Source organism: Lactuca saligna, chromosome 2, assembly GCF_052625555.1.
Source record: "Lactuca saligna cultivar CGN05327 chromosome 2, ASM5262555v1, whole genome shotgun sequence".
Classification (NCBI taxonomy): Eukaryota; Viridiplantae; Streptophyta; class Magnoliopsida; order Asterales; family Asteraceae; genus Lactuca; species Lactuca saligna.
Window position 1 is genome coordinate 190,633,138 of NC_136418.1, and position 6,796 is coordinate 190,639,933.

Here is a 6,796-nt window from a genome sequence, read left to right on the forward strand (position 1 = left end):
CAGGATTTGATTTTCACCATATAATGGTTTGGTTTAGAAGCATTTATTTTTATTCTTTTAGAAGATTTAAACAAAAAACCAAACAAGCACACAAAGGTAGAGATGCAGAAATTAAAGTTACGAATATCATAGTAGAGAAGTATCTTGGGATGGAGAAGATTTTATTATTATCCGGTAATAATAAGAGGAATAACTATTAACCGGCAGAGTCCAATCATGGTTCAGTTTGTATATTTTCCCAATTGATAACTAATTGTTCGATTATGTTGATAACTTAATATTCAAATATATATATATATATATATATATATATATATATATATATATATATATATATATATATATATATATATATATATAAAATTCAATGTGTATAAAATAATTAATACTTACTTACCATTAGATATGATTGAGGAATCAATGAATCTAAAGTTGCACCTAGATGGACACATGCAATTAGTCAATCACGAATCACGCACTATGCTTAACTACTGATTAATTTGGTTATTATTAATTACACAATTTGTGGAAGTGGCATTCAAATACAAAAAAAATATATGTTTTATTTTATTATTATACGATTTGAAAAGCTTACACACATTGGTTATCAAATATTTATTGTTGTTTTTTTTTTTAATACCTATATACTTTTACTTCAACATTATTTTTAAACATTATGGTTAACCAACATTAACCATCAACCAGAAAAAATACCATTAACCATAACCATTACCAACAAATACCAAAATGCATTAACCAATAATAATGGTTATGGTTTGATTTTATCCAATAATCGAACTAAACCATCTCATAAACAACTGTACTGATCGATTATCTTGGTTCAAATATAAAAAAAATTGGTTTTGGGGTCAAAGATATTAAAAAACCGAGAGAGCAGTAGAATTAAACAATGATGACAAAACGATTTTTTTTTCCAATGGGAATGGGTGTGATAAACCGTATGTTTATATTTTGTTTAATATTCAATTTTGAATCTTAAAAAAAATGAATTTCAAAAGAGCCAAAGAAAATTAACGAGTATAATTCGGTTTTTGATAAAAATCAAAATCTAGTGTTGACCGAACCAACTCGAAGTCAAATTCGTCTAGACCAAACAAAAAACCGAATTCTAATTCGTGTTAGTTCAGTTTGAAACCCGACAAAACCAAATATTATGTTAAAAATTTAGCGTTGTGATTTTTCAAACATAAATTACAAAGTTCTAATTTTCATTAATGTGGTGAGCCGAGACTATCTACGGTACCGTCGTTTGTAGCTTTGCAAGGTTCTTGCAGAACGTCAATTGCATGACATCATGAGTGGTGAAACTTAAATTAGCAAAAACGACAAATGAGGTATCGAGGACGATCAGACTTTCGTGAGATATTAGCGGAGTGAGGGTCATGAGTCATGAAAAGTGAGCCCTAAATTAATAAAACTCCAGAAGGGCCAAAATGTCTTTACTTTAATAATATTATTATTATTATTTAAAAAATAATATAGAAAATATAAAATATAGTTTTTAATTAATTATTAATGAAATTTAGTTTTTTGTTCGTTCTTATCCAAATTTTATGAGACCAAAACTCGAACCAAAAACCAAAGTTATAATTCGGTTTGGTCAACCAAAAAGCGAATTTAAATATGGTTTGATCTAAGATCAAACAATTTATTAGGGTTTAGTGTGTTAGAAAAGGGTAGGTGATGCAACATATAGAAGTTTATTATTTAGGCTTAAAATTGAAATTTGCAGTTGTTTTTGGTTAATTACAAAATTTGATAGACCAACACCTCTATAGAAGTTGATACCACCTCTCCCTTGTTACTGTGGGTACTTGTTATTCAAAAAAATTTTGAAAAAAAAATATGTAAAATTAAAATAGAAATAAAAAGAGAAGAAAATGACAACTATAAACTAAGCCAAACTTATACTATTAATATGCTCACATCTACTGTAATATTAATAATTAGATATTTTATTATTGAATTTATATGAAGAAGCACTACATTAGAAAAGATCAATAAGAAATTTGAGCAAACCACTACATCAATTAAGAACAAAAGATACGAACATTAATCTATTGAGCATGCGAATTTTAGAAATTGAATAAAAGAAAACAAAGTGAACAAACACAATGATTTACATGGTTCAACTGGCATTTATGATTCTTGTTAACTCTACGGGATAAACAGTATATCTCTATTACAAATTATATAAAAATTTGAACTTGTTTATAAAAAATTGCAATAATTTAAACATGCTCTTTTATCTTCCACCTTGTGCTTTTTGTCTATACGAAACAACACCTTCGAAATCCCTACCCAAATCAGATCACACTCACATAAAGATCAGGTCTCACATACACATACAGATCAGATCACACACACAGATAGATAAAGACACAAAAAATGAATTTACTTTACTATTTCTTTCATTTGGCGCTAACATTTTAACATATTGGCAAAAAATGAAAAATATAAGTTGGGGGGGAAGGGGGATTGGGGTTTACATGAAAACCAACTTCAGAGCTAAAATGCACCCCATAATATATAACCTGAAGCTACTTCTTTTTCTCATTAAAGAGAACAATGCATTTCATCTCTTATGCTCGATTTTCACAAAACCACTTGAAAAGAAAATTAGAAACCATTATTATTTTTTTTTACAGTTGTTGCTCGTTTGTATAATTTATAATTGGTGAATTTTGCAAAGTATAATCCCAACAAAGGAGTAGTAATAAAAGTAAAATGTTGTAACTAAAAAAAGTGAAAGTAGAATGCTATTATGTTCAAATAAGTTAAAGTATGTTGCTATCATCAATTAAAATAACATGAATTTTCATAAATATATTTTAAGAAGTGAAGTAGGATGTTATTATATACAAATAAGTTAAAGTATGTTGCTATCATTCAATAAAAATGACATATTTTCATAACAATCTTTTTTTCTTATCTTCTTATTGAGTTGTACTGACTTACAGAGGGTGTATGTGATATATTGGCATATTTTTTCTAGTTTGAGAAAATTTTCTGAGCACCCTGATAAACACACATTCACCTACAACTACAATATCCAACATTAACAATCTCGCTTTCTGCATTTTTCAAAAAGTGTCAAAAAAATATAAGAATCACACTATAAAGCAAAATGGAAAGAATACTTATAATTTATAGCATTCCACTTTCTTTTATATGTTCAATATAGAATCCTATTTCCAATTTTTTTCTAGTTAAAGTCACTATTTGAATCCCCAGTTTCACCTCGAAGCATCTATTCTTCAACTCCATGGTAGGGTGAATTAACAATTCTTGTAATTCTTTTTTTCAACCAACTGTTTTAAATTGTATGAGACGTTGGAAAATCACCATTATAATCTATTAATTTAGGAAAAAAGACAATCTAAATTAAATCCACGAATTCACAAGTATGCATATGTTATTAACCCAAACAGGATAATTGGAATCACAGACAAACCTGGTCCAAAAACATATGCATTAACTAATTAAAATAAACAACACAAGAATAATAAGTTAAATTTAGTACAACCAAGGATTGCAATAGAGAAAGATCAAATGCAAAAATTTCACACACACACACATACTTAAACAAACAGGTTGTATGTTTAGTTTACCTTTATAAACCAAAGAACATCTGAATGTAAAATCCAAGCCATCAACAATTTCAAAGCTTAGTAATATTGATTTCCCTACATGGGTGGTGGATTTCAACCTAAAATAAATAAAAATGAATTAACTTTGGTAAAAGAATATCTTCCTTCTTCCAAATTACATCAATAATGGTTAATTGACAACAAAACGAATAAGAATAAAAGGAATCAACATGAAATTACCAAATATCAAATGCCAAGCATCCGATCAGGAATAAGCAGAATGGGGAATCCTCTCGCAATCAATCTCTTCAAGTTCTGAATGAAGAAATTCTGAGAAGCCGATTATTCCAAAGTATATCCTTTCGTTGTATTCCTGAATCAATTAAGCGTTGAACCCTTAAATAACTATCACAAAAGAAGTCAAATTTGAAAATTGATAATACATCGATTAAGAAAAAATTGATTTTAGTAGAAATCCAGACCCTTATAGATCACAGAACCCTTTTTGAAACGATATGAACGAAGTCAAAGAAAAAACAGAAGAAATAAGAGATGTTTGTGATAAGTATTTGAGGAAAATCAAGAACGTACCAATCTATTGAACTAACTCCTGATCTTAGCCCAAATCTTTAAGATTCTGATTAAAAAAAAAAAAAGAAGGGATTGTCTGCGTGGTGGGTTTTTCGACAGATCAAGGGTGGGGGTTCATCGCTAGAGAAGTGGTGCGAGGGCAGATAATGCGTGGAGACGGTGATAAGAGGCAGTTTCTAGTGCAATGGCCGTATCATGGTGTGTAAAGGAGATTAGGGTTTTCAACATATACAACAGGGTAATACATTTAGGTAATACTTATACCTCTTAAATTTCAAAAAACATATATATATATATATATATATATATATATATATATATATATATATATATATATATATATATATATATATATATATATATATATGAAAAGGGAATATACATTACAACCTTCACCCTATGAGTTCAGGGTGCTTTCCTGGCTCGCCTTCACTCATATCATAGGGTTGTGTTCAGTACGATCTTTAGCCTTTCTTCGTAAGATCCTGAGAACTGAAATGCCTAAAGACGGTGCTCAAGTCAGAAATGTGATCTTCTAGGGCAGGAATTCTTATATGCTAATTGCCTGAAATCCCTCTCATTTTGTCAATAAGGGAGAGGTTGGGAGATAGCTCTTAGCCTGTTGGTTGCTTGCCTGTGACTTGACTTCCTCGTACTCCTTCTCCTAGAAAGCGACTTCTTTCATTCCTCGACAGCCTAAGGTTAGGTACTAAACCTCTTGAAAATACATTGTTTTACTATATAAATATTACGATTAGTGGATTGACAATTAATACTTGAAGATGTAAATTCAAGATTGACACAATAGGGTTTAGGGTTTAAGGTTAAGAGTTTAGGGTTTAAGGTTTAAGGTTTATCGTTTAGGGTTTAGCATTTAGGGTTTAGGGTTTAGTATTTAGGGTTTAAGGTTTTGATAAGGAAGCAAAAATATTGATTATCTTTGCCCTTCGTGATAGTGGAAAAAAAATAATGTTCACTTTGGTGAAGTAATAAACGATATATCTACTAAGTGAAAGAAAATAATAAATAGAGATGGTAAAACGATAATGAAATAAAGAAATGTTATCGAGGATGGTATATTTACTAAGTGAAACCAAATCGGGTATATTTACCAAGCTAAAACGACATATTTTAGAGGTTTAGTACCTAAACTTAGGTGGGACTGTAATGTATATTCCCTATCCCCTATATATATATATATATATATATATATATATATATATATATATATATATATATATATATATATATATATATATATATATATATATATATATATATATATATATTACAATATATATATATATTACATGAGTTTATTTTAAAAAAATTAAATATGAAATTTTAATAATTCGAAAATTTTGAATTTATAAGAAAAATAGAAAAAGTTTAAAGTATTAAAATTAATGAGGCTTTAATGTATTAAATACATTACATATATAAATATTTTCTAATAAATACCTTAAATATATATTATCATATATATTAAATGTGGAATTTTAATTTAATAAAAAGAAAAATACAATAAAATGACAAGTGGAAAATAGAAAATTCAAAAATTCTAGAAAATATCTTGTGTCCAAATGAAGGAGAAGATGACATGTGGCAAAAAGTTCTTTATTTATTAGGGAGGATATATATATATATATATATATATATATATATATATATATATATATATATATATATATATATATATATATATATATATATATATATATATATAGGGTTAGATTAAAGTGAGGACATAGTTGTAAGTGAGAACATGATGACAAATCTCAGCCATTAGATTTGTTGTATTTAAGGGTCAAGATTAATCAATAGTGATTTTTATGTATTTGTTCGATTATGTGTCTAAGCCCATAACTATATCTGGTATATACTTGACCCGATAGTAGCATGATCATTTTGGGTTGCCTTCACCAAAGTAGCTTGACTGGATGATTAGTGGAGAGAGAGGATAATATGGTTTATTTATATATTATAAGAATAATATATCAAAGGAGAAATCATATTAGTTAATAGATATGTTGGTCAAGAATTAATTTGGAATTAATTTAGTGATCAAAAGATATTAATTGATCTTAGGGGACTGGATTGCAATTATTGGATAGTTGAATAATGGGATGTGAAACCCCATGGACTATAAGGTGGACGAAAATAAGAGGGAAGCCCATCATATTTTCGTCCAGGGCCTTATTCCAGAAGGTTCCTTGGACTGCTTAAGGCCTAAGCTATCCAATTAAGGTTTTGACTGAAACCCTAGTAGCACAAGTATAAATAGACCCCTAGGGCTACAGAAATCGGGACTGGAAACCCTAAGAAGCCTAGGAGCCAATTTTGTGCCTCTCATCCTTTATCTTCAAGATCATCCTATTGCCTTGGTGTTTGTAAGCCATTAGAGGTGTGACAATTGTGACACTAAGCTCCAAGGATTGAAGATTCTATCCAATTGAGAAAGGTAACCATCTAGATCTGATTTACTAGTCAATTATCTAAATATATATGCTAGATTTAGGGTTTTCAAGTCTTGGATGAATTGCATGTACAATAGAGAAACCTAGATCCAAGCTTTAGGGTTTTGCATGTGCACG

At 28.9% G+C, this 6,796-nt stretch overlaps 1 long non-coding RNA gene across 5 annotated transcripts; it reads right to left on the bottom strand.

The window, feature by feature from the left end:
* Positions 1–2,079: 2,079 nt before the first annotated feature.
* On the bottom strand, positions 2,080–4,442 carry LOC145028622 (uncharacterized). 5 transcript variants are annotated; one of them, XR_013676105.1, is made up of 5 exons: positions 4,203–4,442; positions 3,852–3,984; positions 3,633–3,730; positions 2,980–3,095; positions 2,080–2,318 (listed from the first exon to the last, which is right to left on the bottom strand). It is a non-coding gene; the product is annotated as an uncharacterized LOC145028622 (long non-coding RNA). The 5 variants fall into 5 exon arrangements; XR_013676104.1 differs by having other exon boundaries at positions 2,980–3,064; positions 4,203–4,441; XR_013676103.1 differs by lacking the exon at positions 2,980–3,095 and having other exon boundaries at positions 4,203–4,439.
* Between the last annotated feature and the right edge of the window lie 2,354 nt (positions 4,443–6,796).